The 5,950-nt window shown below is 51.0% G+C and overlaps 1 long non-coding RNA gene across 1 annotated transcript; it reads right to left on the bottom strand.

Annotated features, from left to right (window-relative positions):
- Positions 1-1,484: 1,484 nt before the first annotated feature.
- Positions 1,485-5,460, bottom strand: LOC136291177 (uncharacterized). Its single transcript, XR_010721448.1, has 3 exons — positions 4,873-5,460; positions 4,169-4,228; positions 1,485-3,163 (listed from the first exon to the last, which is right to left on the bottom strand). It is a non-coding gene; the product is annotated as an uncharacterized lncRNA (long non-coding RNA).
- Between the last annotated feature and the right edge of the window lie 490 nt (positions 5,461-5,950).

Below are 5,950 nucleotides of genomic sequence, written 5' to 3'. Positions count from 1 at the left end.
ATACATCGAGGGGAAGGCGAGAGAGAGCAACCCTGTCTCCCCCTTGCTCTTCGCGGTGCTGTACACTCGTCGCCGAGGACGCAAGGCGAGAGACGATGTCACTCTCGGAGGGCGCAAAGGCCATAAATGTAGACTCTCGCGCCGCTAGATTCCCGGGAATGACTTTAATGAATAATTTCGGAGACAGTTATGGCTTTAGGTAATTACTGCGCGGCTCTATGAAAACCAGATTTGGGAGAGAGGCAGTCAAGGCTGAGCCGTGTGCTTCGGCTCGCCCCTGCCAGACCGCTCCAGACACCACCTCCCCCCGTCGCCGACCGAGCCTCGGGCGTCCCCGGCCTCCCGCACCCCCCCAGCTGCCGGGGTCCTCCTTCGGGCAGCGCTGCCAGCAACTCTGCGAAGGCTAGAGGCTTGTGGGGGGAGCACCTAATATTATTATTATTATTAATCTCTTCCGCCTCCTGTGTTTTTCTGGCAGGACATATCATTGTATTTTAGGCCAGTTTTAGAAAACTTCTCTGAGTTTGCACACGTATTTATCTTTTGTAAGAAGTTCATTATAAGCAGCTGTTGCAGCCTATGGCAACATACGGCATGCAAATAGAGACCCCTATAGGAGAGTCGTCCTCTCTATTACCGCCACATGTTTGCTCAATAGACGGGACCGGCGAAACCATTCTACTGCTCCGCATTAAAGTAGAACTGTACATTTTTCTCCCTAGTTCTTTGGCAACGGAGGGGCTTATTTCTGCTTTGAACAGCCTCCACGGTTAGCAAACGAAGGGCTCTGAGACGCGGGCCCGCTGATCTCCATTGTTTCTCTAACACATTACTGCTGTTCCCAGAAGGCCGCTCCAGGCTGCAAGCGTCCCTCGCCCCTTGCCCAGGCGGGCCCGCAGGACACGGCCCCCTCTCCCTCAGGATCCGCGCGGCTCCAGCCTCAGGACAGCGGACTCCCCGGGGAGAGGTGCCGGGGCCACAGCTTCAGCCCTGCCACAGAGCAGTCACCAGCCAGAGGTCTCCCATAAAGGACAGAAATAGATTTTTTTTGTCGCTATTAGGTCTTATTTTTCGGCTTTTTTTTTTCTCCTTTCCTTTCACAGCTTTTTAAAAATTCACTTACTTCTGCCCGACCCCCTGGGCTGTGGTGGGAAGCCGAGCTCACAGCATAACGTTTGCACTGATTCAGAAAGGAAATGTTCCTTTTCCTTTCGAGATTACAGATAGACACAGAGGAGCATTGCGGTATCTTAGGGGGTTTATTTTACTTTATTCTGCTGGAACAAAGAAATGGAAGTATTTTTAAATTTATTTTTAGGGTCACACGGGGCTTTGTTTTTTATTTTCTCCCTCCTCCTGGCAAGCGTACTTTACCGCGAGAATTTAATCCTTCAGATAAATTGTTTTACGTTATCTTTTTCCTCTGGAGACGAGATCAACTGCTTTCTCGTCCACCACTCCCCCCCCCCCCTCCTCCCCTCCGTCCTGGTAGTAGCACTGATTATAATGTACAGCTGGACAAGTGTCAGCCGTTCAAGACTACGAGCAGCCAGTGGAGGCTTAAGTTGTATTTATTCAATTATTTATTTTTTAATCTCCTTAGGAGTAAAAAATAGAGTGATACGAAAAAAAATGCAAAGTAAAAAGTTCGTGAAAATAAACGTATCTAACGTGGTCTTGGGTGCCGCTGAGCGAACACTTCCACGCTGGCCGTTCAGCGTTACGGTCAACCAGCCCCCACTCTCTATTAGAGGCGATTCATTAGAATTTAATAGCAGGTGCAAAGCCATCTCCTTGCCAGCAGCACCGCCGTTTGGGTAGGGAATCGTCTTGTTTTATAGCAGCCTCCAACTCTCCCGGCTCTTTCTAAACCTGACTACCACTTTGGATAACGGGGTGTCGGCTCGCCGCGACTGCCCGCGCATAAGCGTCGCACTTTGGCTATTTTCTCCCTGCCAGGACATAAGGTGGAAATCTGGATGGCTCGATATTTATTTTGGAAGAGAGCGCTGTGAGCGAATGCGCCGGGAGAAATCGGGCTGAGATAAAGCAAGCGCTGGACCGGGGGCTAGGGGGAATAACCCCGCCCGCGAGGATGCACCGCTTTTGCTTTCTCCAACTCCCGAACAGACAAATAAACAAACAACCTCGGCGGCAAACTCAGAAGAGCCAGAGCCTTCTGGGTTCAAAACTGGGCTGTACCGAGGAGCCCCGGGGCTGCAGCGCCGCGTCCCACTGCACCCTCATCCCAGCTGGCGGCCGCGGCCGGGCCGGGGCTTGGAAAGCGTCGCCGTGATTACACCCAAGTGGAGAGCAGGATGGCTCCGAGCCGTCTGATCTGACGTCAACATGTCTCTAGCTCCTCGCTGCAAGATAGAGAGAGCAGAGCCGGGGGAGGGACGGCTCTAATCATTCCCAGATGTCTCTAATAGCAGATATAAAGACTTATATAGTGTCTGAGAATAAATTTGTAATCAATGCTCTAAAATCGCATCATCAAAGCAATAGTATTTCTAGAGGAAAATGAGGTTGGGGGGAGGGAAAACTGAGGAAGAGGGAGACACACACCACGCTAGTTTGGACAGGGAAGAGGGAGGTGCAGCGAACCTCAGAAATCCGCTGGCCTCGCGCATCGCCCGGCTTTGCTAGAATTTATGTGAATATATAATTCAGATAACAATTCCGTTTTACTCTCCATTGTATGTGACAAGCTGAAACAGCTGAACAGTAATTGGCCAATTAGAAATAGAAAAGATCGGAACTAGTTTGCAAAGGCACATATTTCATGGCCCGCAGAAAAAAAATCCCAAATTAAAACTATATAAAACATTGATAAGCCCCTCGTTACAGCAGAGGGGATTATGTCTGTAGGCGTGCGGAATGCGTTTCCTTCCCATCGCTACTTGGAGATTTCTTCTGGGGGCATTTGTGAGTCGCTGGGCGAGTACGTGTGAAAAAGGAGGATTAAGGTTAGGTTTCCAAGCGCAAAAGGAGGATATTTTGCTTAGAGGATTTATTATTAAGCTTCTCTCCCCACCTCCCTGCCCACCTTTCAAGTTCATTCTGTCTGCACGGCATCCCCAAGGCTTGTTTATACCCCGCGTATGGCCCGGCGCCTGTTCTGGGGGTGTCTTTGACTTGGCCGAGAGACCTCGTTGCACTTCTTTGACACAGATATCAAACGAGAAATAATTATTGCAATAATATTTTGAGGCAAATAAGAGCTCCCGGGAACCACGGGGGAAAGGGGGAGTATGTGAGAAAAAATAAAATCCCCAGACCACAACACAAAGCAAAACGAAGGAAAAAAAGCCCCGCCACATTTTTTTCCCCTTTTGCTTGCCTGAGTGCAGGCATGGCATACACATCCGATAGCAACGAGCTCTCGCATGTTGCAGAATCCCCCAAAACTCAGTACTGCCAGCGGCTGATAGGCACGCTGCCAGCAACCGAGCACAAAACCGGCCCCTCGCTGCGTCCCTGCTTTCCAAAATCCGGACGACATCTAAAAATCCACGCTGCTGTCTGCCTCGGGGCCCCCAGGGGACACACAGCCGCTGGGGAGGTCCTCGCCTCCCTGCGAGGGGGCCACCGCTCTGTTTCGGGCATGCAGGCAGGCCCGCACCCCGGGGAACTGAGGGGCCGCTCCCTGGGAGGGAAGGGGAGGCGGGATGTCACCCGGGGGAGTTTTGTTGCCCTTCCTTTTCAAGGGGAGAAAAAAATTAAAATGCTGCGTTTTCTTGAGAGAGAGCAAAGGGTGTCGCTCCCTTAGCCTTGAGACGAGTCTGCAAGCCTAAAACACGGATCCGTGATACAATCTGAGGGGACTGGGCTTCGGCGACCCGGCTGCTTTCTGCGCTGCCCTCCCTTCTCTCTTCCTTCCTGCACCCACAGAGAAAAGTTGCAGAGTGGGAAAGCATGCTATCCCTCCTCTCACGTGCCTTTAATCTCGGCAAAAGCTCCCAAAAATATTTTGGCCTCGAGGAATTACCGGACAGATATACGGGATGCCGATGCCCCCGGGCGCGGGAAAGATGCGGGGCGCAGAGCTCCGCTGTTATCAGGCCTTGGCTCCGCCGGCGGAGAGCTGAGGCCAGGGCACTGACATCCCCATCTACCATCAATTTACCTTTTGCTTCCCCATTTAGCTTTTAACGTCAAAACCTACATTTTTGTCGGCTCCGGTCTGTCTAGGGCTCCTGTGATTTAGCTGCTGGAATGGCTGCTCCTGAGAAAATAGCAACATCCTCGTTAGTGAGCAATTAAGAGATCCTCCTTAGCGGATTCAGAGGGGCTCTCGGTTCTGATAAACTGACGCTACAAAACCGGAAAACTATTCATGGGGAAATAATGGGCAGGCTATTCGGAGATTGGATATCGCAGCCGCCCGCCGGCCCTACCACGCATCCCCCGGAGGAATTGCAACCCGGTGACTCGGTCGGGGGAAGACACAGTATCTGCAAAGAGGCGGCCCATGATGTGCCCTACCATTCACAGCCACCCCTCACCCCTATTACTTTTTCCTGTGCCGCTACAAAAAAACCCCCCAAAAAACAAAACAAAACAAAAAAATTGTTTGAGCAGGGAACGCAGAGTGCGTGGAGCTCCAGTTCATCAGCTGGGCAACTAATAGGCAAGGAAAAGCAAACAAGGGGGTAGATTCTTCTCTCCAAGTGCTATAAACAGAGGCAAGTGTCTGTAAACACAGCCTCACGCCGGAGAGCAGAGCCGGGCTGCCTGACCCGACGGGAAGGAGAGCACATCTCTTTTGTCTGGTTGTTGTAACCCCGCAACCTCCCCACTGTCAGCACGGGCGGCGAAGCGGCGCAGGGGCTCCCTTATCTTTTTATGGGCAATTGCACATCTACCTACGCTTACTGCTGGGTCTTGTTGGGAGCCACTTCTTTAGGCGCAGTGGCATGGGAAGGCCAGCAGGTATGCAGCCCTGAGAGAGAGAGAGCCAGCTTGGTTTAAGTTGAGGTGATTTACATAAAAATTTAAAATACGAACCTTAATTTTATTATGGAAAAGGTGGGAAACCTTGCCCTTAATCAGGAATGAACAAAAAAAATATCTAGACCAGCTTCCTTTAGAGAAAACTTTTTTTTTTTTCCTTGCGTGTCTACAATACAGAAGCATGTCACGCATTTCCCAGCGTTGAACTCTGCAGCTCGCCCTGGTACTGGGGAGCAGAAAAGTCACCAGATTGGCACCGGAACCCTTGTAAAGGAGTCGATAGACGGCGAAATATTTAAGGGAAGTGAGATCCTGTTGGTGAAGCAATGAACGTACTAAAGAGAGCCAGGGCATGGGCTGCTGCCGTTTGCAGCTGGATAAAAAAGGTTAAAAATAATTATACTCGTTGTGGCGTACTGGAAACGTGCAACCCAGGAGAGTTTTAGGAACCACAAAGTTAATATTAAGTTCACCGTAGCTCATTGTAAATCTTACATATTCCCTACAGCAAACCGTCCCCCCCCCTACCCCCCCAGACCCCCGCAAATCCCTTGCCTTGTTCACTCTTTCTTCCTTGACGTAAAATTACCTGCTACATAATCACTCCAAGTAAAGCTCAGCAGCCTCCCTCGCCTGCCTCCGGCCCCTCTCCGGGAAGCCGCCCCCGCTCCGGGCCCGCGCCTGGCACCGCCGCCGCCCGGGCTCCGACGGCACGAAAACCGCGCATCCCTGCTATTCCTGACCCGCCCGGGGTTTGCACCCTTGTCCATTTCCCGTTCGCAGTAGGTCTCCTGCGTGGAGAACACCACCACATGGAATTCCTATACAGATGAACTGTTAAGGAGTTTCTGTTTCTGTACAACACTCACGGGGCTGAGAGATCCCTCCCTCTACCCCTCCTTTCATTCAGTCACTTGTTTAAAAATAAAATTAGGAGCCGTCTTTATAATTTAGTTTACTTCCGAATATTTTAAATATTATGAAAAAAAAAAAG

This window comes from Chamaea fasciata, unplaced genomic scaffold (genome assembly GCF_029207755.1).
Source record: "Chamaea fasciata isolate MVZ Bird 193981 ecotype frontalis unplaced genomic scaffold, bChaFas1.0.hap1 SCAF_6, whole genome shotgun sequence".
NCBI classification, from domain to species: Eukaryota; Metazoa; Chordata; class Aves; order Passeriformes; family Sylviidae; genus Chamaea; species Chamaea fasciata.
The sequence above is the reverse complement of the archived record's forward strand: the minus strand, read 5'-3'. Positions and strand labels throughout refer to the sequence as shown.